This window comes from Patagioenas fasciata, chromosome 2, assembly GCF_037038585.1.
Source record: "Patagioenas fasciata isolate bPatFas1 chromosome 2, bPatFas1.hap1, whole genome shotgun sequence".
Classification (NCBI taxonomy): domain Eukaryota; kingdom Metazoa; phylum Chordata; class Aves; order Columbiformes; family Columbidae; genus Patagioenas; species Patagioenas fasciata.
This window is the reverse complement of record NC_092521.1, coordinates 101,745,162-101,768,809: the sequence shown is the minus strand read 5'-3', so window position 1 is coordinate 101,768,809 and position 23,648 is coordinate 101,745,162. Positions and strand designations below refer to the sequence as shown.

The 23,648-nt window shown below is 41.7% G+C and overlaps 1 protein-coding gene across 5 annotated transcripts in view; it reads left to right on the top strand.

The window, feature by feature from the left end:
• The first annotated feature begins 2,107 nt into the window (after positions 1–2,107).
• KCNG2 (potassium voltage-gated channel modifier subfamily G member 2) overlaps positions 2,108–23,648 on the top strand; it is a 62,168-nt gene continuing 40,627 nt past the window's right edge. The window contains exon 1 of one of the 5 annotated variants that reach the window (XM_071804643.1): positions 2,108–2,232. The gene's annotated coding sequence lies outside the window, so the exon portion shown is untranslated. Of the gene's footprint in view, positions 2,233–2,641; positions 2,812–2,924; positions 3,175–23,648 lie in introns of those variants that run through there. The other 4 variants (XM_071804641.1, XM_065831587.2, XM_065831588.2 and 1 more) reach the window with 4 other exon arrangements.

Genomic DNA, 23,648 nt, shown 5'->3' with positions numbered 1-23,648 from the left:
TTCCCTCAGCTGCTCCTTATCAGACTTGTGCTCCAGACCCTTCACCAGCTTCGTTGCCCTTCTCTGAACTGTTTCCAGCACCTCAATGTCTTTACTGTGATGAGAAGACCAAAACTGAACACAGAATTCAAGGTGGGGCCCCATCACTGTGGAGTTCAGAGGGACGATCTCTTCCCTAGTCCTGCTGGCCACACCAGTTCTGATACAAGCCAGGATGCTTATTGGCCTTCTTGGCCACCTGGGCACACTGCTGGCTCATAGGATCCTGTCCAAATCAGTTAACTGCTCCATGGAACGTTTTCTCCAACTGTTTGAAGAAGTGGAATTGCATTATTTTTGAGGGTGTCCTGGACACCATAAACAGCATTCTGCTGTTGAACTTCACTGTCAAGATGGAATTACACCTGTGCGGTCATGCTCACTATTCTATTCAATTCAGCTAACCAGGCACAGTAGAGCTTCACTCAGTGCAAGCCAAAAAGTAACCTCTGAGGTTAATAGTACCACATCAATATGTGATGGGCTCCTAATGTCCATAGCCTTGTCAAATTACTGGTTAGGAGTTAGAGTGAAAAAAATAAATAGGAAAGGTATATTCTGGTAGTTTTTAATGTAGAACATTTTGATAAAATGCAAGCTGTAAACAGGTGAAGCTAAAAGGGTAAATAAACAAAAGAAAAGGCGCAGAAAAGTAAATGTGTAAAAATCTCATGCCAGTGGAAATATGTTTCAGACTACATCTGCTTTCAATAAAAAGATCTTGCTTTATGAGAAAGGTAAGTGGTTTCAAATGGTTCTTTAGTCTTTCTAAAAACATGGTCAGATATCGCCATGTCTGTCTCACTTCTGCAGCTTTCAGTGGGAGAGCTGAGGAGTGTGATTAATGGAAAGCATGCAAGAAGCAGTGTCAATACAGAGTTAAGAAGGACATAAGCAAGGTTGAATGGGTGCTCCTGTTTGTTTGTCTTTTCATAATGCAAGAACAAGAGAATAGGAAATGAAATTAGAAGGCAATATGTTTTGATCAACATTTACTTCGTCAACGTTACCCTAAAAATCAACTAGTTCAAGAGCAATGAAATGTTGCTTGAAACTTGACAGATTTTGCAGTGATTGTAAACAATAATCAGTAAAAGCATGAAACGCAGATGTACATACCATAACAACCTCATCTATATTTACAGATAGTACCAACAAAACAAAAATATGGGGATAGAGAACATCTTGCAGCAGACCTGCAACCCACTGGCTTCTTTTGCCAGGCTTCTGTAAGTGATTATCCTCATAGCTGGTCACTCCAGATAAGGTTTGCTGTTTTCTTTGACACAGGTAGTGTTGGCTTCTTGCAGAGACAAGTGGTTGCCTGGGATTGGCAGTCTTTATAATTTGACCTGACATTCTTGCAGCTGATCCACTAACTGAGAAAAGACGCTAATTAATACATACATAATCTTTGCTTCAGTCTTAAGAGGCAAAAATCATGACAGACGTCAGAACTAGCCGAAAGTTTTCCCAAGGTGGGGGAATTAAATACTAAAAGAAATTTGAGTGTATGCCAGAATACACGGTAAATAAATGAAAATACATAAAGGCTGACAAAAATCTGAAGCCAGATTTTTAAGAAACTGGCAAGAGATAAAGGAGGAATCTCAGGAAATGTATTTCAATCCTTGCAAATAAGTTGCAACTTGATGTATTATGGGGGGCACAGTGGGGGGCAAGGGGGGTTAAAACCATAAAAGTGTGACGCTTTCTGTTTGTGTGGTAGAGCGGCATCCTCCAGTGGTGTACGTCGGGCAGACCCTGAACACGCACTAGAATCAAAAGGCTTCAGATTTTCCCCAGACCCTGTTCCCAGACGGGTGACATCAGGCAGGGAAATGGCTGTGCCTGAACATCTGTTAACGTCTCGATCCTCGCTTTGCCTACCAAGGGATCCCGGCAGGTCCCGGCACACACAAACCCCACTGGAACAGGGTCCATGCAACATCCTCACCTCGCAAAGGCAGCGGCGTGGCTGGGTCGCTGGGCGTTACTTTAAAATGTGCTTCCCAGTCGGGCCCCCTGGATCCGGTCAGGCAGCAGCTGCACCCGGGTTAGGCAGAAACTCGGCAAACAGCTCTCCTCAGCCGTAAGGAGCATGTCACACGCAGTGTGGGCTCTGTGGCAGCACTAACATGCTGCAGCCAGGCTGCTTCTGCTGCACCCAGCCAACGAAAGGAGTCTGAACGGGTAAACTTACCTGAGACAGCACGATACGACATCAACCGAGAGAGCGCGTTCACTTTTTGAAAGGGCGTTAAATTAAGGCTCGGGCTTAGTTTTTGGGCAACTCGCGACAGCTGCTTGCGGGTGGGACCTCCTAGTCCCGAGACGCCAGGGTGCGCGTTGCCCCGAGGAGGGGGAAGTGGGATGTAAATATATTAACAATGATATCAGTGTCGTTACCTCCTCGCTGCTGAGCAGCGGGGCGTACCCCGACAAGCATGATACCCTGCTGCATCCCCTCAGCGGGGCGTGTCGGGGTCAGCGCTGCCCCCACACCCCCTACCGCTCTCCTAGCCCGGCGAGCAGGGAGCTCGCCCCGGGCGAGGAGCTGCCTCCGGGCGGTACCGGCACCCCGGCGGGCAGGGCCGCCCTCAGCCCCCTGGCCCCGGCGGCAGGGGGCGCTCCGCGGCCGGCACTGGGTGCTGCAGCGGAGCCGCGCCGATCCGGAGAGAGCCGGGTCGAGTTGGGGAGGCAGGAGCGGGGCGCAGCGCCGCGATGGAACGGGGAGCAGCCGGTCCCAGCGGGGAGGAGGCAGTGCCTGAGGTGAGAAGAGGCCGCGGGGTCGGTGGGCAAGGGGGCTGCGCCTGTGCCGCCCGCCCGGCTCGGGGTGGCGGCAACTTTGCCGCTTGCAGGCGGCAGCGCCCGCCAACTTCCCGCGTCCCCTCCCCGCCCCGAGCCGTGCACGGGCAGAGGGGCGCAGCGAGAGCCGGGGCGAAGCGCGGCCACCCCGTCCCGTCCCTCGCTTTTCCTCCCGCCGGGGCGAGGAACGGCGGGACCTCGCTGCTCGCCTTCCCCTGGCCCCAGCGGCGCTGCCCACGGGCGGGAGTCATCCCTGGGCTGCGCGGTGGCCGCTGCCGAGCCACCCCGGCCGGCCGCCCTCCCGCACCTTCCGACCGGCAGCCGCAGGTAACGGGTCTGGCGCTGGCAGCGGGGGTCGGCGGCGCTCGAAGCGGTAGAGGGGGCGCAGCGTGTGCGCCTACCTGAACTGCCTGAGAGTACTTTTTTGCTTGCTTGCTTGTCTTTTTTTTTGGGGTGGCGTTTCATTTCTGTCACAGAAACGGGGTGCATTGAGCTGTCACTGAAATGACTATGGTGTGCCACACCATCCTGTAGTTTTTGTTTCCACACAGCTCATGCTGCGTTCTCGGGTCTTTTCCAAGGTTTACACAAAATTAAGTCTTTAGTCGGGTCGCCAAACCTACTAGATAGTATTTATAGCTGACATGATTATGAATTTGTTTGGATCCTAAGCAAAATTTGCTCTGAATATGTGTGTCAGTCATAGTTAATGTTTGCTAAATGCGTTACTAACAATTTGAGTGCATATTCTCAGTAAGATCAGACCATAAATTGTGAAAGAATATGAAGGGTCTGTCTTGATTCAGAGCCATGCTATATGGTTTACTGGCTTCAGCACTGGCACTGAAAACAGGGGTTAAGATTTTTCCCAACGAAGAAGATTCTTGTCCCTAAGACCCTTGGCGACCCTGATAACTTCTAGTGGAGTCTTTCGGAAGAGGAGAGCTCTCCTTTCTGTGTAGTGCTTGTGCCAGAGTTACTTTTGCAGGAACTTCTTATCACATCTTTCTCCCAGGGGGGAAATTGGCTCGGTTTATAAAAGTAACAAAATCTCTGCCTGAGAGCATGTTGCTGGTACAGCCTGCAGCACCAAAGTTATTTCAGAAAGAAAGGTGCCTTTACAGCCTGCTTATCCACTCTTGGCTATTTCCATCTTTCTGAAATGACTTAAGGCTGACCTTCAGAGAAAGAAGACAGCATGGCTCAGAGGATTTCCAGCCTCTTTTATTTGCTCTTCTTAAGGCTTCCCTAAAACAAACATGCAGAGCATTTGGAAGTAAAACTATGACTGAATATTCAGCACTTCTTTGGGTAAAAGCTGGTGGACATTCCCACTTGTTTTGGAAAGGTTTCTAGCCAAGCACGAAAGATCAGATTTGATGCTGCTAAAGTAAAACATGAGATAAGGCAAAGGAAAGTAGTCCTTTTTAATACATCAATCCTTATGTGGGGAAATGGGGTTTAAAACTAGGTGAATTGTCTCCATTTTTTTCCATGACACTTTTATTTTGGTGGGTTAATCAGTGTATTAGTTTCTGTGAAAACTGAAGGCTTACGCCTTTTAAAAAATAGTAGCAATATCACCAGATACTTTCAGGCAGTACTTATCTGAGAGACTACTGCACTCGCAGGAGATTAACAGCACTTGGCCTTACGCCTCTGGTCTTGTGCCTAATAATACATTGTGGGAGCACTGCATTAACTGTCAGTAAATGTCTGTCATCTCTTTTGGCTTAATTACGGAATCGTTTTAAAACAGCACACAAAGGAATGTTTTGGTTCAGCTTTTAAATGTGATATAGACCTGTGTATGAATCACTCTTGTGGTGCCTGGATCTATCGGTGGTGTCCCCATTAATAAAGCTCTGCTTTGTTTATGTGGCTGTGGCTTTGGTTTTGAAGCCCTAAAAGGTATGAGTTATTTTTTTAGCACCTCCCTGTTGATAAAACAGATGAGAGGAGAGTTGAAGTTGTGCTTCTTTGCTGAACAGGATGCTTAGACAGGATTGCGGTGGTCTTTGGATGTTTCTCATCTTCCCCTTTTCTTTGTTGCTCTTGTACTTGATTCTAGGAGAAATCCTTTTAAATGCCTGACTACAATTTCAGTCTAAGAAATTGCTCCCAGGTAATTAGATTGTGCCTTGCACTGAAGCCAGTACTATCTGCAATCAGACAGGATCAGAAATCAAGCCGATCCTGAATGGATTTTTATACAACGTGGAAACCCTCCTACTTTTGTAGCATGAGACCTGTCTAATTGGAGAAGCTAGAGCCAGAAAAGCTTGTGGGAACTAGCAGTGCTGTAGCTAACCTGTGCTAACATTGTGCACGGGCACTGTTGGTACAGGACAAGAGTACCCCGATGGTGAGTTATTGCAGAGTACTGTCTTCTGAATACTCAGAATAGCATTTAGCTTGTGAACTTGCATGTAGACAGCTATTTGTTTATTTTGAGCAACTGGGAGAAAGACTGAACTGGATGTGATCACTATGTGCTCAGATTGTTTGCAGGGCAGAAACAGAGAGGCAGCATTTTAAGACTGAATGGGTGATTAAAAAAATGCTCGGGAAACAGAAAACTGGAGGTAGTGAAAACTCTTAAATATTTTCTAAAGGTCTAAGTGATTGAGGAGCCTTTCTCCTATTTTAAAAATTACATAGACAGTCAGGGACCAGAGTTTTAAATCTGTGATACAGATGAGTCTCAGTAGAGAGTTCAAAAACATTGTCACATGTATATAAAGGATAAAGATTGTTCCTTTTCAAGTTTTTGTTAGCTCTACTAAAAAAATGAAGAAGCCATATCAGCTCTGGCCAGGTACCTCTTGAAATATTTGGTGGGCCTTGCATTGCACTGAGTAGCTTATTTTGCTTAAGATATCAGTTTTGAGTTATATGACTTGCATGTTTCCCTGCTTAATGTCTTCATCAGATTGATTATGACACCTTTTATGATCAGTGGACGTTAATGCTTCATTTGCATCAGTCAGGCATTTTTAAAGGCCTATTAATTAAACCTGACAACTTCAAATTACTTTGTACTGCTTTTCTGATGTGTTATAATTTGTATTCTTGTTCTGCATCGCAGCTGAACCTACATCCCATTTCAGGGGGCAGTTTAGCTAAATGGAAAATCAGAGTCTGTTGCTTCTGTTCCTCTTGTGTAGTGTCTCACCTGTGGAAGAACTTTTCCGTGTTCCTCCCTTTTTTTCTTTTTCAACAGGACTAGGATACCAAGTGAATTAAGATTCTGTGCAATGTGGTTAAATGGTGAGCAGAATTAAAAAATCATGTTTTTGAAGACTCCGGTGCTGGTCATAGTGGCTTTCTCTTGACTTTCCCAGCAGAATGGGTGGACACTCCCCATGTTACTCAAGACGAGAGAGAGGCCAAAGTCCCTTTGCTTTCTTAATGTTGTCCTTCTGCCCTTACCAACTCAGAAATCATCTGTGATGTTTTACTAAAACCTGATGTGCTTTACATTTTAAAATTTTTAGTTCTTCCACTAACCTTAGTTGCATATATTCCACTGAAGAATAATTTCTGGAGCATTATTCTTCTTATTAAATATTTAAAAGCTCTTCATGTTTTTTCACCCTAGAAAAAGATGAGCAGTATACACTCTCCTAGCTTCTTATAACAACATGTACTGACATTTATGATAGTCTTTCAAGTTTTACCAACAAATTTGCCATTTCACAACCATTTGATGATAAAATCTAAAACTTTAAAGCAAACCATAGGTTTGTGATGTTTTTTCTGATTACAGAAAACTAAAGGAAGAGTTTAAATTACTATAATTGAATTGAGTCACTTTAACATGTTCCAACTCCTGAGTAGAAAAGGTCCCAAATGACCGCTTTCTCATTTTCTTTCAGGATTCTAAATAACCACATTAAAAATAAGGATAATTAAGACTGTTAACTGTGATGCCAGCTATTGGTAAAAATAAACATAAAGCCACTATTTTTGCAGGATATCTACACAAATAACTGTTCTCCATCCTCTGTGCTACTTGGTTAACTAGTGTCTTGTTTTCTCAGCTCTCTTGGTAGTATTGGTGAAGTTTGTGGAAAGGGATCCAACTAATGCATGTTAAAATTCTGTACAACTGGCAGGAGGTAAATCAGTATCAGGCAAATGGGAAAAAAACATGAGCGTTTGAAAGGAAAAATGTTTTACTCAGGATTTTAGGGATATTACAGCAACTGAGGCAAAACCAAGGCATTAAAAACATATCCTTTCAGTGTTGTTTCAAAAGGTGAAGAATTGCACATGCTGGTGATTATGGAGATTATTATCTTTTTCAGAGCTTCGTGTTTCTTGAAGAAACAAAGTGTTTAGACTGAGGTGGTATCAACAAGAAGCACTTTGTAAATATCAATGGTGTGGGGATTTTTTTGGCAATTGCGTTAGAACCATTTGTCTCAATTAGGAGAATAAATAGACTGATATCAACTGGGCTGGGAATTACAGGCAAGATCCAGCACTGACTGTGTGCAGGGTTCTCTTGAGCCAGGATGCTCACTGCTCACCCTTGAGTGAACAGGAGCCTCAGAGGAACAGCTGTGGATGTGCTGCTGATACCCTTTTCTGTCTGAATATCACTCCCCAGGTGGAAAGGGGTGACAACACTTAACAGAATCATAGAATCATTTAGGTTGGAAAGGACCCATAAGATCATGGAGTCCCACTGTTAACCTAACACTGCCAAATCCACCAAACTTTGCTTGGTACACCTGGAATTTGAGCATGGTCCCCTGGGAACTTTGGAGAGGAATGATAAATGTGTTTATTTTCTGAGAAGAGCCATTCTGTAATGTGTATATCTCTTGCCATCCTGTGATTTTTTTTTTTAATTATTATTTTTTAAAAATAGTTTCTAATCTACATTATTGGAACGAACTGATAATGAGGTTTCTCAGGTATACTGTAAAGCAGGCATCATGTGTTGATTGCAAAGCAAATTCCTTACATGTGTCATCATTTTATGCCTTTTTACTGCACTGTCTGAATTGCAAAACATCAGTAACTTTAAAATATTTAAGGAGAGACTAGATGGATGAAGGAAAAAGGGGGAGGAAAAATAATTTAGGGTAAACTGTCCTCCAGGAACTTGGTACAGCTGTGAGAATAATTTTTTTTTTGCCAAGCCTTGTATCCCTGAAAAACATACCTAACTTGTTAATGTCTAGCTCATTTCTGAGACTTTGAGATTTTGTCATTTCTACCCACTTTTTAATTTCTCCAGTTAGAATGGGACCTAAGCTATTGCTTTTAAATCTTTGTCACATCAAACCAACTTCGAATCAAGGAAAATACTGCTTGGTTACTTGTTCAACTGAAAACAGGTATCTCTTAAGGCAGATATGCTTACTATAGTGACTTTGAAGGTGTGAAAATTTGTATCATTTTACAGCCTCTTCCTTTCATTGCCTCCTCCCCCTCAGTTCCTCCCTTGCCATGGAGCTCAGCAGCATGTGGATCCTGAGCACTGATTTCTGTGCCTTATACCATTGCTGTTTCAGGTGGGTTTGGGATTACTGGGCTGTTACTGGCCTGAGCTGGAAGTATTTCATTCACAGTTAAACTCAAAATTTGGTTACAGCTGAAGTGACACTGAATGAGTGAGTAACAGTATAAGAACACCAGATTCAGCATCAGCAACAATAGGAATGTGCTAGTTTAACCACACAAGTGAGGTAGACTAATGAAGGAAACAATATATAATTCCCGTTAATGAGTTGAGGTTATGTTACTTGCATGGGTGGAGTGAAGTACTGTCAGCCAGGAGCCAAGCTCACTGTCTGAAGTTGGTTATCACACTGATGGATGGATGGATTTTTCAATGCATGGAAAAAATATTCGTGGGGGGGAGGAGAGTATATTTTTAAAAAGAGGAATGTCTGCGTTGGAAATAAGATAGAAACAATTGCTAGAGAAAGTGCATTGTCATCACTGGAAGTCATTGAACAGCCAAAATAATAGGATAAAGGATAGACTGAGCTTGAGGGAAAATAAGGGGTTTTGAACTTCTCAGAGTGAAGTGCAAGAATCCTAGGTACTCTGCTGAATAGATTGTGAAGGGCAGCAGAAGAAACAGTTGTTTTCCTTCAGATTATCAGTACAGTTTTTTTCAGCTGGTAAAACCAGGAAACCAGAGCCTCTGTGGAGAGTCTGCAATCACGAAATAAATTAATTCAACAAAACTCTGAGTGAAACCCAAGTCTCTTTAGTTTAGAGCTTTTCAAATATTATTCCAAGGCTAAAGTCTGTATGGGTTAGGATTCTACTTTATTCTGACCTACCAGGGTGAAATTTTTACTTGACTCTGAAGAATGATTTATCTTTCCTCACAAACTGCCTTTGATAATGTTATTGAGTTGAGGAGATACTTTTAAAATCAGATATTTCATACTACGTGGAATTTCGGTTTTTAATTCTGATGTCAGAATTTATTGCTTTTGGAGATCACTCTCTAACATTCTTCAAGTTAATGAAGGTTATGACAGACCATCAAGATTGATACCATCTTTCCTTACTTTATGCTTCCTTTCACCTTTTTTATTTTTTTTTTTCTTGTATTGAATTTGCAGTTATATTTTGATGGCAGAAAGTTGCTGTTTGTCTCCACAGACAGGCTTGTACCACTTTGATACTGTTACTGGATCTCTTGCCATCTTTTCAGGCCGGAAGACACTGTTGTTCAGCTGAGCTGTTAAATTTGTTTACAATAACACACACTGACCTAGTTCTGAGCTTACCCCCATGCTCAGAATAACAGCCAGTCTTACCTGCCAGACCTAAGCGATCAGCAAAGCTGCAAGAGGTTTGTTTCTGATTTCTACTGATGTGTATGGGTATACGTACTTTGAATGATATAGTTTATATTATATCTTTTCAATATCCAGAAGCACACAGTGAAATCTTGACCCTGTTATGTTTAATCCTAGAAATAGTTCCTGTGGCAGTATTTACGTTAATATATTGAGTCTTAGTTCCTGGCTAAGTTTTATGTATCTTTTACAGCTTATCATCCAGCTGAACTTGTATTCATTGATTAAGGGAAAGTCGTGGTACCTCAGTGCCTTAGGGATGTCTCTGTTCTTCAGCCTAGAAGATGGCAGGAACAACTCCAGTCATCCCAGTTCTCATTTAGATACAGTAGGTTTGCTATAAGTTCTGTACCTAGAATAGCTTTCCTGCTGTGTTCTCATATCTCATGTTTTTCAAGGTCATTTATTCAGGTTTGCCTTTGGGCTGTAGTTTTTAATGTTATCAGATGCCTGTAAAGTCATCAAAGTTGTTTCAGGAAGTTGTTTCTGTGTATGACTCTAAAACCTGTGAAAACCTTTGGAAATATATATGGGTAAGGGAAGCTCATCAGGGTTGTGAAAATTTTAAGAGAAATTTTAAGTCTTTTCCTGACAAGTTGAAGTAGTCTTGAAGCAGGTATAAGGCTCCATTTTATACCTACTGATTTAGAAACAAAAGGTTGGGTCCTTTGAGGCCTAGAAATTCACTGTGTGCACAACCTTTTCTTTATCCACAGAGAGTAGAAGTGCCATATCCTCCACGCTTTTAAGAGTCGCAACATTTGATAATTGTAGATGGCAAATCTCCCGTTTTGTGTGTATATTCTTCAATGTAAATGTCACTAAACTATTTCTCCGGTTAGTATTAAATTTAGTATTTCCCTAAACCCCTTATTCTGAGTTCAGCCTCTCCTGGTGGTTTTATGAGGCCTCAAGCTGTCAAGGCTTCCTCTGGCTGCAGGAGGAGTTGAGTTAGCTCTGCAGACCACTGTTAGGGGCTCTGCAATGGGAGCAATTCCAGGCTAGGTGGCAGGGAAATGTTCTTCTTGGCTCTGCTGAGGTAAATCAAAGGAGCCTGTCCAGATCTACCTTGGTATAAACGAGAGCACATCTCGGGCCTAGATCTCTGGTTTTGTATTTCTTTGTAGTTGTACTGTGGTCTAGAGTAAAGAGCAAGAGTAAAACTTATTTTATTTCTTTCCCAACTTTAAAATAAAAAATTGTGAAAAGATTTTTACATTCAGTGCCTAATCCTGTCAGACTCTAGCCTTTATGAGTAATTCTTACTCACACAATCCTACCGAATCCTTCAGTGTCCTGAAGCTGATGGACTAATATAAGTAGGGGATTTCAAGAGTGGGTCCTTATAGAACATTTAAAAACCTTTTATTTATCAAATCTTATACATTCTAATTACTAGCTCACAGTTTGTATTCTTCGTCATGTTAATAAGTGTGGTGAATCATTTTTAATAGCTGTTGTGTTTCTCTGTAAGCTCTGATAGTGTCTGTGGTTAGACTGTGACAAATAACACCTGTTCAAATGCTGCACATGTGTATGTGCATGCTTCTCAGAAATATGCTTTTCTCTTTCATATAAAACATGTTGCCTTATGCAACAACCTATTGCAATTCTAAATGCTGGATTTTTTCCTTTTCCTCTTTTTTTAAGATTGTCTAGAATTAATTTATTCCACAAATGAAGGGATCTACCTTCAGCTTAAGTGAGAGAAGACCAGTGTATGATTGAAGGCTTGTACTTCAGTATGTTTTAATGAACTGGATTAATTGAGCTACTTATAACAACAACAACAAAAAAGTTATAGGGGTCGCACATCGTTGTATCCATGTATCAGTGTAAAAAACAAAGTCTGATGAGGATTTGTCATGTATAATGGCAATAGCCTGATTCTTTCCTGAAGCCTCTGGAGTCAACATTTCCCTGGGCTTTTCTTGCCTCCTTAAGATTGAGAAGATTTTTCAAGCACCATCTAAAGATCAAAGAGAGTTGGTGACATGATTTTCTTCCACCCACTTTCTGCTTCCTTGGCATCAGTTCTGATTATTTATGCTTTAATATCCTTGCAAAAAGGACAGTGTCTGTTTGTTGTTCTTTTACCCCTGGAAGTGTGGGTAAATTAACCAATTATGACTGTAAGCTAAGGGTACTCTTCATTGTAGAATGCTAACAAGCATCAGGAGTGAGATAAAGAGTAGGCTCAATGGTGGCTTGTGCAGTGGTGAGCTGTGCAGATTAATACCTGTTTAAACTCTCATTCCATCTCCCTGGAAGAAAGAAAGAAAAGCCAATTACCACTGTCCTGGCCTTCATGGTGTTGGCAGTAGCTTAGACAGGATAGATTTGATCTTTCCTTCCAGTACACTTTGCTACCATCACTTCAGAGATCTCTGCAGGGTCCTGGCATCTTAGGCTCTAGTCCTTGCCTTGAACTTTGTCACAAGAGCTACATGAGGGCCATAATGACCTACTTAACAGCATTTTGACAGTGCTTTCCTTCTCAATAACCTAGTTATTGCCTGTGTACCTTCCTTAGCTCAACCTGCCTCAGTTGCAGGCAGAACTGTTGAGGAGACAGAATACAGATCTCTGAGGATTTCACAGAAATAATTTGCAATCCTGGCAGAGAGCAATATTTTCTTAATTATCTTTTTCCATGAATCTCCAGAATCCACTGGAGTATGTCAGTTTATACCACTCTTGGCATTCTCAAAAGTGGAACATTATTAAAAAGTAATTGTATCACAGAAAGATCCTGCTCTACAATTTTTAAGTTATTCTTTGCATCACTGGAGATTTCAGTGCAAAATAATGAAACAAGAGACACAGCTGCAGTTATATTAAATAGCATAGAAAGGTATAATTGAAATCAGACCTTTTATTTTCAGAATCTAAATGAAAATACGTTTGCATTTAGAAGCAAACTGCCCTGAAAGCAGGATCTGTCATGATTGTCCATTATGAGATTCCTTGAAACTTCCAATGAATTGTGTTGTATTAGCTGCTGCTTTTTCTATCCTATTTACATTTATGAAAGCTAGTAGAGGTGGTCTGACTGTGAGCCATTCATTGTCAGAACAGCTGGACATTCATATTATAACGATCCACTTTCACTTAAAATAAGTTAGTATAAAATTGCACAGAATGGTATTTTGACTTAAAATGGTACCAGGTCAAAGTAGCACAGCAGCATGCAGGCTGTTTATCTGTACATCTGGCATTACTTTCTGTCCTCTGTTGTCATCTGCATGAGTGTTTTTTCCATTAGTTTTGTGCATTCACATACCCATTCACAGGGATAACAGGTGTCTCAAAGAGCCACCTTACATAGCTTCACAGTCATCAGCTGCATATTCATAGGGCTGTTTGAAAAACAGATGTAGATCCTTACAAGCTAGGCTCAGAAGTGCCTGATTTCAGGTTTCTGAATGAACTCCCAAGCCACAGGTTTGGTTTATGTGTGCGCTACAGGTGAATCCCTGCTCTCTATTGCTCTCCTGTCTTGCTCCCTGGTTACTCCACTCAAGAGCTCTGTAATGTGACCCAAAGCTTTTCTGCAGCCTGCACAGCTGAGTTTCCATTCTCTGGAAACCAGAGTACTAGAAAGCCAAGGCTGAGTCAAAGCTGGGAGCAGGCACATCCCTGAGTCCCATTAAAATGGGATGGTGTTCAGGGGTTGGTGCCTTCAATCCTTTAAAAGGACAGACCTGAGCCCACTGTTTCCTTTAGAAGGACAGTAAGGTGGGATAACAGTGGCCTTGAGCTGGAGCCATGAGAGTGGGAATGAAGTTGCCTGCTGCAGTGAAAACCTCTAATTCTGAACATCTGGGGCAGTGCTCTGACTTCTTGGCCAGGTATTCCCTTCATCTTCCATGCTGAAGCTGTGCCACCTATGCCAGGAACTCCTCGGGCTGGACTGAAGAGGCAAAGGCAAGAGGGAGTGTGATGCTTTGCCCTGTGTTGGTGGTGGTATGTAGCTTTGTTCTCATACAGTGAGAATGAAGATGAAAGATGATGAATGACTGTGATAATGAAACAGGTATCCCTCTGCCACTTCTGTAATTTTATCTGAGCCAACTGGTAAGTGTTGGAGTGCCAGGAAACAACATGTGGGTTTCCAGGGATCTGAGGATGGTTTTAAAAACATTTTTATGTTGCTTACTCACCCATGTTACATTTCTGCTACACCAGTGTGTTCTCAACAGCACAGCAGTAAGTATGATATTAGTACAGTTATGGTTAGGTTTCTGTAATTATGTAAAAGCAGTTTCACTTATCAGTTTTTATTTCCCACCCGTATTTTTTACTATATGTTCTGAAATGCCTTAAAGTGTCTCTGAAACAAACAACATGGTAGCAGTAGAGGTTGTTAAATCCATAGCCCTAAAGGAAACTAAACATTTTAACCAGAAAATGAGACAAAGCTCGTTAATAAAATGTATGTTTGTATGTCAGACTGGGTGCTTTCTTCCTTGCAGTTGCACTTACTGACTCTGATACGGTTCTGGCTGCTTCCAGTACCTGCCCGTCCCTGGAGGTACAGCCTCTCTGCTTTGTGGGGGGAAAAATAAGTATGACACCTGACCCCTGACTCCTATCCTTTTTTTTTTATTTTCTTGAGTGGAGTGGAAGGCACAAGTGTGAGAGAGAATGGCAAGTCCCTTGGAGCTTTGTGGAGTTCGCCTTCCAGCACACGGGGACAGCCTGCTCCTGTGCCTCTAAGGTTACCTTCTTGAAGAGCAACCAGCCTTCCTGGACTCTTTTGCCCTTCAGGACTGCCTCCCAATTGATTCTGCCAACCAACCTTCTGAACAGGTCAAGTCTGCCCTTCAGAAGTCCAAAGTGGCAGTTCTGCTGACTACCCTTCTAACTTCTCCAAAGATAGTAAACTCGATCATTTCACGATTACTATACCCAAGGCAACCTCCAACCGACACATTGCCCATGAGTCCTTCTCTATTCACAAACAACAGATCCAGTGGGGCTCCCTCCATGGTAGGCTCACTGACCAGCTGTGTCAGGAAGTTGTGTTCCATGCACTGCAGGAACCTCCTGGACTTTTTCCTCTCTGCTGTATTGTATTTCCAGCAGACATCTGGTAGGTCAAAGTCCCCTATAAGAACAAGGGCTAGAGATCGAGAGACTTCTCCCAGCTGCCTGCAAAATATTTCATCTGCCTCTTCATCCTGGTTGGGTGCTCTGTAACAGACCTCCACCAGGACATCTGCCTTGTTGCCCTTCCCCTTGGTTCTCACCCATAGACACTCAACCCTATAATCACCCTCATCAAATTCTGGACAATCAAAACCCTCCCTAACATACATGGCTACCCCACCTATCCTCACCTATCCCTTCTGAAGGGTTTATAGCCATCCATTGCAGCACTCCAGTTATGAGAGTCATCCTACCATGTTTCTGAGGTGGCAATTAAATTGTAGTTTTTCTGCCTTACAAGGGCTACCACCTCCTCCTGTTTGTTGCACATGCTGCATGCATTGGTATGGATGCACTTCAGCTGAACCATTGATTCCACTGTGATGGCAGACCCAAGGGCCTTGTTAGCACTAACCTCAGATGCTGACATGTCACCCTCTGCCATACCTGCTTTCCTTCCCCCTTCAAATCTAGTTTAAAGCCCTCCAATAAGTCCTGCTAACTCCTGCCCCAGGATCCTTTTTGCCTTTAGAGACAAGCGCATCCCATTTGTTGCTAGCAGGCCAGGTACCATGTAAGCTGAACCATGATCAAGAAACCCAAAATTCTGCTGGTGACACTAGTCCCACAGCCAGGTATTGATCTGATGGGTCTTCCTGTATCTTTTCTCGTTGTACCCTGCAACTATGGGGATAGAGGAGAACACTACTTGTGCTCCTGATCCCTTTACCAGTCATCGCAGAGCCTTGAAGTCTCTATTGATTGTCTTTAGTTTTCCCTTTTCAGCTTCATCACTGCATACCTGAAAAATTATTAGTGGATAGTATTCTTAGGGCTGTAGTGAAGCTGTTGTTTTGTTATAACGTGTTACAGGGATAGGTTTAGGCTGGGCCTTGCAGAGATAAATTTAGCTCTTTTCCCACTGCCTCTCTGCCCTGCTCCCTTGATGCAGTGCAAGGGAATTGGAACAACACTGTGGCTTCCCTCTGCCTCCTCAACCCCGCATGACACAAGGAATCGGAGACAAAAAGTGTCACATGTGGAGCAAGAGACTGTCACTTGTCCCCATCAACCACTGTGTGTCTGCAACTCAGCCTGCCACGGACTTTCAGAGGAGCCTCTGTCCCTGTTGCATCAGTAGATGCAACATGTGTGGTGCATCTGCTCCTTTTGAGGGTGCCTAAAGCGCTGAATACATATTTCAGCACCATGAGGTGGGGTGAGAAGACATTAGCCTGCATTTAAATGGTAGCTGTAAAGTACATGCAGTTTTGGGGAAGAGTGAGCCAGTGGAATGAGGTGCACAGAGCTGATTTCCTCCAGAGAGGATGTGAAGGAGGGATAGACGGCAGCATATGGCAGTTCGGCTCTGCACAGGTGCTACGCAAAATGGCACCTCCATATTTAGTAGATCAGCTTCCTCTGTGGGTGCCCTAACCCAATTCTGTAGCAGACCTAATTCTTTCCTTAAAAACTGGATGGATTTGCTCTGGAAATAGAGCCTCTTATGATTCCTCTGACCGAAGTTTTTTCCAGAGAGAAAGACGCTATCAATTTTAAGACAAATAACATGTGTTAGAGGAGAATTTTAGGAGGCAGCATACCAAAATCGTAGGCCAAACCCAGAGAAAACATTTGGAAAGCATTTCAGAAGTAACTAAATACAGAAGAAAGAATTATTGGGGGGCGGGGGAGAAAAAAAACACAAACAAAAAACCCCATTTACTTTGATCTGCTCCTGAGCTGGACAAAATCAAAGGAAAATATTTGCTTATCCATGGACACATCTTGGAAATATCTGCAGGCTTCCTCCTGCTCTGAAAGATCTGCTGGGAGGGGAAGCACAGGCAGGAGGAGACAAGGGCTTAGTAGAAAGAGAAGTTGTCTTTGGTCTGGCAAGTTGTACATTTTAATTGTCATTTGAAGCTACCTTAAGCTCATTCTCATGTCCTGTGGATAACCTTGAAGAAGTCACAGAGCACTGCCATGGGTTGGTGAGCAAATGGTAGTAAGTTGCCCACATAACTAGAGTGATGTGGTCTGAGTAGAGCCAGAAGGCCAGATATGACAAAAATAGCTCAGTGTAACTGATAGTTTTTGTTTTCCTATATGTGTGGCCTTCTTATGGCCATGCATGATTATTCTCCACGTTTCAAATCAACATAAGAAATACTCATTTGCAGAACAAAATTAGAGCAGGAGGCATACAGAGTATTTGTTTAAATGTTTACTTTCCAGCATGTTGGTCGTCTGGTATAAAATTTGCTGGCCTCACCCTCCAAAAGTAAAAAAGAAAGAGATGTTAAAATTATCTGTATCCATCTGCCTTAGGGAAAGCAGTGAGATGGTGTGATTTCACTCAAACTAGTTGGAGTATTGTAAAAGTGATGAGGAGACAGAAGACTTTAAAATGTTTGTTTATTCATTGACTAGGAAAGGTAAGGAAATACTTTTTTTTTTTTTTCAGAAGAGAATGCACTTTTGCTTTTATCGTTTGTACAGTATTCCCCATTTATAGTTTTAAGCATTGGATGGCAGCTGAAATAAGACTAATCAAGACTAACTAGAGATGTGTGCTCAAAATTTGTCATTATCTCTTGTCAAGGTTATAGTCTGTCCTTATGTCATCTTCCACTGGTGTTGAATTTCAGTAGACTAAATTTTGAATGTTTTTAGAACTGCTAAGGGTAATTAATTGAGATAAATCTGTGGAGGTAAAAGAGGTTGAGGGAAGATGAAGAGTGCTGAAAGTTAATTTAGTAAACTGTAAGCTTAAGGCTTATGTGTGCAATGTAGAAGTAAGAAAGAAATCTAATAAAAATAAAGGAAATTTGATACCAGTTTTTGTCCTAGAAGGTAAATAATTATATGAGAAAGAGGGGCAGATGAAAGGTTAAATGTAAGTGTTGCAGATATATATTGGATGTTTCAAGCAATAAAATTTGCAGAATTAAAAAGAAATGGGAGAATTTAAAGTATCAATTACTAGAACATAAAATAACTGAGAGGAAAAGGTTTTAAGAATTAAAGGAGTAGAATTCAGTAAAACAGAATGACCCCAAAATAAATTGTGAATGCACCAATTATACATGTTTGCTTATTCTGTTTGAGGGAGTTTTTGCACATTCTGAGTTTTATAATATTCTCTGACCAGATTTATTTTCAGCGAATCAGGTATGATTCTTTTCATGCAGAAATTGCAGATGTATAAAAAGATACCATAACAATAATTTACAACAATAAAACTTAGAATGTGTTACTTAATATGCAATATTCTCTAAATTGAATAGCCAAATCTTAATTTGGCTTCGGGTTTGTGTGTTTACAGTCATTCAGATATGGAAAATTTACATTTGAACATAGACAGCTGCCCTTGAAAAGGCATTAGAATCACTGAATAGTTAATTAGTTGGTACAATTACATGGGCATATTTTGTACATGCAAATAAGGAGGCGGCGAAAATATAACCTTAAATATAATTTATTTTTGTCACTGTTTTGACAATTTTAAAAACTGTGAGCCAATGCTTATTGAAAGTGTCAGGAAAATTTCGTTTGTTGCCCATGTGCTCCCTGTGTGGTAATAGTAACTTGCCAGCCCTTTTGCATTAGAGCCCATGGCAGTGATCGAGGATGGAGAGAAGATGCCATTAGTGCACAGAGCAGTATGTGAAACGGCAGGGTGAACCTGAGCTTCTGGACCAAGTACCAAAGAAAAGTTTGCCAGATGAAAAGGTGATTTAAGCATTGTTTCAAAAATCAGCTTCAAGGCCTGTGGGGGTGAGATCACAATAGCTTTGAAAGTAGGACTTAGGTAAATAAATGACAAATTACTATTTCCAAAACCCAGCTTCAGTAATCCATATTCAGTCAGCTTTTGCCTTTGCGGCTTACATGTGATGGCTATAAATACTTGGCATGAAGTTCTGTGGTGGATAACAATTGCAGGTTACATTTGACCACATTATAGGTGATTTATATATGCTATACTGCATAAATGTAATTATGAATGTCTCTGTGGAAAAGAAAATGGACCTGGTAAATAGGGAGCTGGAACTGATGTGTGGTGAGTTGATATTGTGAGACAGTTTATGGAATGAAAGGGTCCATAAAAAAAGGAAAAGTATGTTGCTCTAGTGGAGAAAAACTTGGAGAGTAATGAAACTACTTAAAAGGAAAGAGATTTGCCAGATTATGAGGAGTAAGAATAGATACCACAAGCAACTCCTTTTCATTATTAGGAAAGTATCAGAAAGGAGGCTAATAGATAATGGTGTTTCAGTCATGCTTCAGCAGAAGTGAAGCTCAAGATTTGGTTGAGAAGAGTGAGCATTAAACACTGGCAGGGCTATAAGAGCAATGTCCATAAGGGAACTGCTCAGCAATGACTAAAACACATCCAGGAGAATTTGGAATGAAAATGTCTGTGACACCTATAAAATTCCTCCCCACTGTCCTTCTGGGATGGTTTGGCTTTGGGTAGTGGAACTTTCACCACTCCTCTCTTTCTAATGTGGAAATAAAGGCGTTTAGGAGTGTGAGATGGGGTGGAAATGAGGATACATGTTGTGTGTTCTCTCATCTTGTCCCTACAATTTTGGACTTGGTGTTCAGGATGGCTCCTTTGTAGTGGTTTCTAATTCTTTGCTTTCTCTTCTTCCTTTCATTTGGTGGAACCACACGGGATCCAGTAGGTCTGTTGGACCTGAGGAAGCAGTGGTTTTCTGTGTGCAAAATAACTATTGGCCTGAAAATCTGAACAGGTTTGCATCCAAAAAGAGCGAGGACATTCTACACCATTCTGTATCCAGAATTAAAACGAGCCTTCCTAATTCAGATGGAAGTGGGCTGTCCGTATTGCAAAACTGCATCTGTGGTTTGGGCATCTTTATTAGATGTGTGTTTATAACATTTTAGGACAGTGTGACAGACATGCAATATCCAGGCATTCTGAAATAGCTACCAATGAATGCCCATATGATACCTGTATATACTTTATGAAAACTAGCTTGTTTTACTGTCATGAACAGTGAATTCAATGACCCTGGTTTTCCTTTCACTGTAATGAATTCCCAGTTGTCTTAAGTCAATCGGAATGCAGAGTATACATAAAACAGAGGCAAGAAGCCAAAAGCATGAGATCCCAGCATATGTATTATAGAAAGAGATATCTAGGTGCTCAGCTTTACTTTTTTTTTTTTTTTTTGTAGCTCGGCTTTGGTTTTGTACAAATATAATGAATAGTAGGATTTCCAGATTGTGGAGGAAACTGACATTGTGTTGTGATTCCTGGGGAATGCAGTTTTGTTTGAAATCCTTCTGTCACACCTTACTAGTCCACAATCAGGAATATTATTTGTTATTTCTAGACAACAATGTTTATCCAGCAGCAGAAGAGGTAACACGGGCTGACATTGTTTGACCCTTTCACTGACTTCTCTTCTTCTATTTGGCTCTCCTGTGCACGTATGTACCTTACAAAAGACACGTGTTATACGAGGACCATCGTATTTTCCATAATGCCATTGTATGACCAAGCTATCTCTCCTCCAAAAAGAAGGAGAAATGTTCTCTGTTTTTCAACTTAGATATACATTGATAGTTATAAATATGCACATATGTATTTCCAGCAGCTTCCCATCACAAGTACTTTTGTATGAGCAGACAACTGATCAAGCTATGGACATCGGAAATTTGCATGCACAGCCTGGGTACATGCAAAACAAGTATCTTCAGTGATCACATTTAACTTGAGAATTAATGAGTTATCCTCCAAAATACAAGTTGTTGAACCTGTTCAGCTTGGATAAAACAGGAAGCATTTAGTAGTATATATAACTGCCTAATGTGAATCTTATGGAAAGCTTCTTCCAGAATAGTGCTTAAATTTAATTACAGAATGTTTCAGGTTTACAGGCACCACAACATGGTAGAAATCTATTGTGGGGTTTTTTTGTTTGGCTGTCGGTTTTTTTGTTTGGTTGGTTGGTTTGTTTAGGTTTTCTTTAACAGTATTTCTGCTGTTTCAATAGGTATCTTATCTCCATGGAGAGATCGGTTGATACACAGTTGCTGACTTTCGTTGTAGGAGTGCCATATTTTAAAAAGATAGGAATATGGAGGATTTTTTGTTGCTGCCAATGGATTAAAAATAAATCTCCAAAGGCTCTGTGTGCAGAGATTTTCAAAGGACCTAAAGAACCCTGTATACCTAGGACAGTTTTGATTGCCCAAAATGGGCATCCACTGCTCTTTTAGATGTACTAGAACAGCTTGCTTGGCATCCAGCTGTTGCTGTTGTGTCATGTCTGCCATCCTCGGATATTTCAGGGTGTCTCAGATTGCATGAGATGCCTCCATATGGACACCAGATTCAAGCTCCTTGTTTCCACTGGAAGCCAGTGCGAGCTGATGGCTGATTTGGTGCTTGGTGCTTCCTGGCCCTGCACTCCTGAGGGTTGTGCTTGGAGTTTCACAAGCATTTCATGTCTCAGATCGCATGTCTGTCATTCCCCTGCCTGTTCAGAGAAATATATATTTATGTATATATACGCATACATATATATGTATATACATATATGTATGAGATACATATGGGGGAAAATACAAAATGTTATAGGGGAGTGTTTACATATATTTTTATATATATATATATAAAGCATGGGCTTAATACCAGTTCTTCATTTACTCTGCAATGGTTTTCTTTGGTGATATTGCAGACTAGGGTCCTCAGAATCCTGAGAGAGGCAGAGAGCCGCTTATAAGATGCTTGGTGCTTGCCAACTTACAAGAAAAGTGCAGGAATTCAGGATATGCCTGGATTAGGCTCTAAAATAATGAAATATCTGCTTTATACCATATTTGTCTCTATTGAAAGCCTTTTATCCTTCACTCCTCCTCTTCCTCCACAGTGTTTCAGAAAATGACATATTTCTCTTTGATTTATTAGTTGTGGTAAGCATAAAACCACCAAGTGATTTTAGTTCATTATCATATTTTATCTAAAAACAGTATAATTTACATTTCTTAGTTGGCCACAAGAGGTTTAGCTAAGTGTTTTCTCTCTCCCACTCTTTCTATAAACCCATCTGTGTTTGCTCATGTCTCATATTTATTTCACACTTTGTTTTCCTTCTAGATCATGAAGCTATGCTATACAACCACAAAAACTTCCCTACAATGACTACCAAGACACAGAAATTCATATTATGAACTGGACTCACAGTACAGCATTGGTAGGACCTTTTCTGCTGACTAGATCTGTCCAGCAAGCCTTCCCAGGAGTCTCCTCTGCTCCAGCCCCTCAAGGGCCTGAGGACTGACCTCCCTAGGAGCCAGTTTCCAATGCCACTTCAATTCCTCTTGACTCATTTGAAGCCAGGGCTTGTGGAGTACAATGATTATAGGATCATAGAATGGTTTGGATTGGAAAGGACCTTGAGGATCATCTAGTTCCAACCCCCCTGCCATGGGCAGGGACACCTTCCACTAGATCAAGTTGCTCAAAGCCCCATCCAGCCTGGCCTTGAACACTTCTAGGTAGGGATGGGACATCCACAACTTCTTCGGGCAGCCTGCTCCACAGCCTCACTACCTTTATAGTGAAGAATTTATTCCTTATATCTAATCTACATCTACCTTCTTTCAGTTTAAAACCATTACCTCTTGTGCTATCACTACATGCCCTTGCAAAAAGTCCCTCTCCAGCTTTCTTGCAGGGCCCCTTTAGGTACTGGAAGGCTGCTAGAAGATCTCCCTGGAGCCTTCTCTTCTCCAGGCTGAACAACACCAACTCTCTAACCCTGTCCTTATAGGAAAGGTGTTCCAGCCCTCTGATCATCCTGATGGCCCTCCTCTGGACTCGCTCCAGCAGGCCCATGTCCTTATGTTGAGGGCTCCTGAGATGGACACAGGACTCCAGGTGGGATCTCACCAAAGCAGAGTAGAGGGGTGGAATCACCTTCCTTGGCGTGCAGGTCATGTTCCTTTTGATGCAGCCCAGGACAAGGTTTGGTTTCTGGACTCCAAGTGCGTATTGCTGGCTTATGTCAAGCTTCTCATCCAATACCCCCAAGTCCTTCTTGTCAAGGCTGGTCTCAATCCATTCTCCATCCAGCCTGTATTTTTGCTTGGGATTGCCCCAACCCATGTCCATGACCTTGCACTTGGCCTTGTTGAACTTCGTGAGGTTCACACAAGCTGACCTCTCAAGCTTGTCAAGGTGTCTCTGGATAGCATCCCTTTCCTGCAGTGTGTCAACCACATCACACATGATGCACCTCAGGAAGGGTGTCTGAGACCAAATGGGGCTGCAGCCTTCTGTCAGGATATAGAAGTTTTCTGCAGCCAAATACTTATGGGATTGAATTTGGAGAGGAAATTTTCTTGTTGGGAAGGGGAGTGAATGGAGAGCAGCTGCATGATCAAACCTTAAGCTAAATGGTTCTTGTCAGAGTGAGCTACTGAGACTGCTGAATATATTAAATAAAATGAGGTCATTTAAAGTGTAAAATAAATAATACAAAAAGAATTATGCAGTACAAATCAGATTACATGCTTTTCTTTCAAGCATCCTCATTAAGTAGCTGTTAGCTGCTTATTTACTGATCTTTATTCAGATTTTCAGATGCTGATATCTATGTTTACTTTTTACTTCATGAGAAAGCAAATGGGATATGAATTAATATTTTATGAGATGTTATTTATTGAAAATTTTCAGGAGGAGAGAGAATGAAAGTTATTTTTGTGCATGTTTCTTGAATGGCTCTTTTGTGTTAACAGTAGAGTTTGGTTGTTAGCAAGAACACGAACATA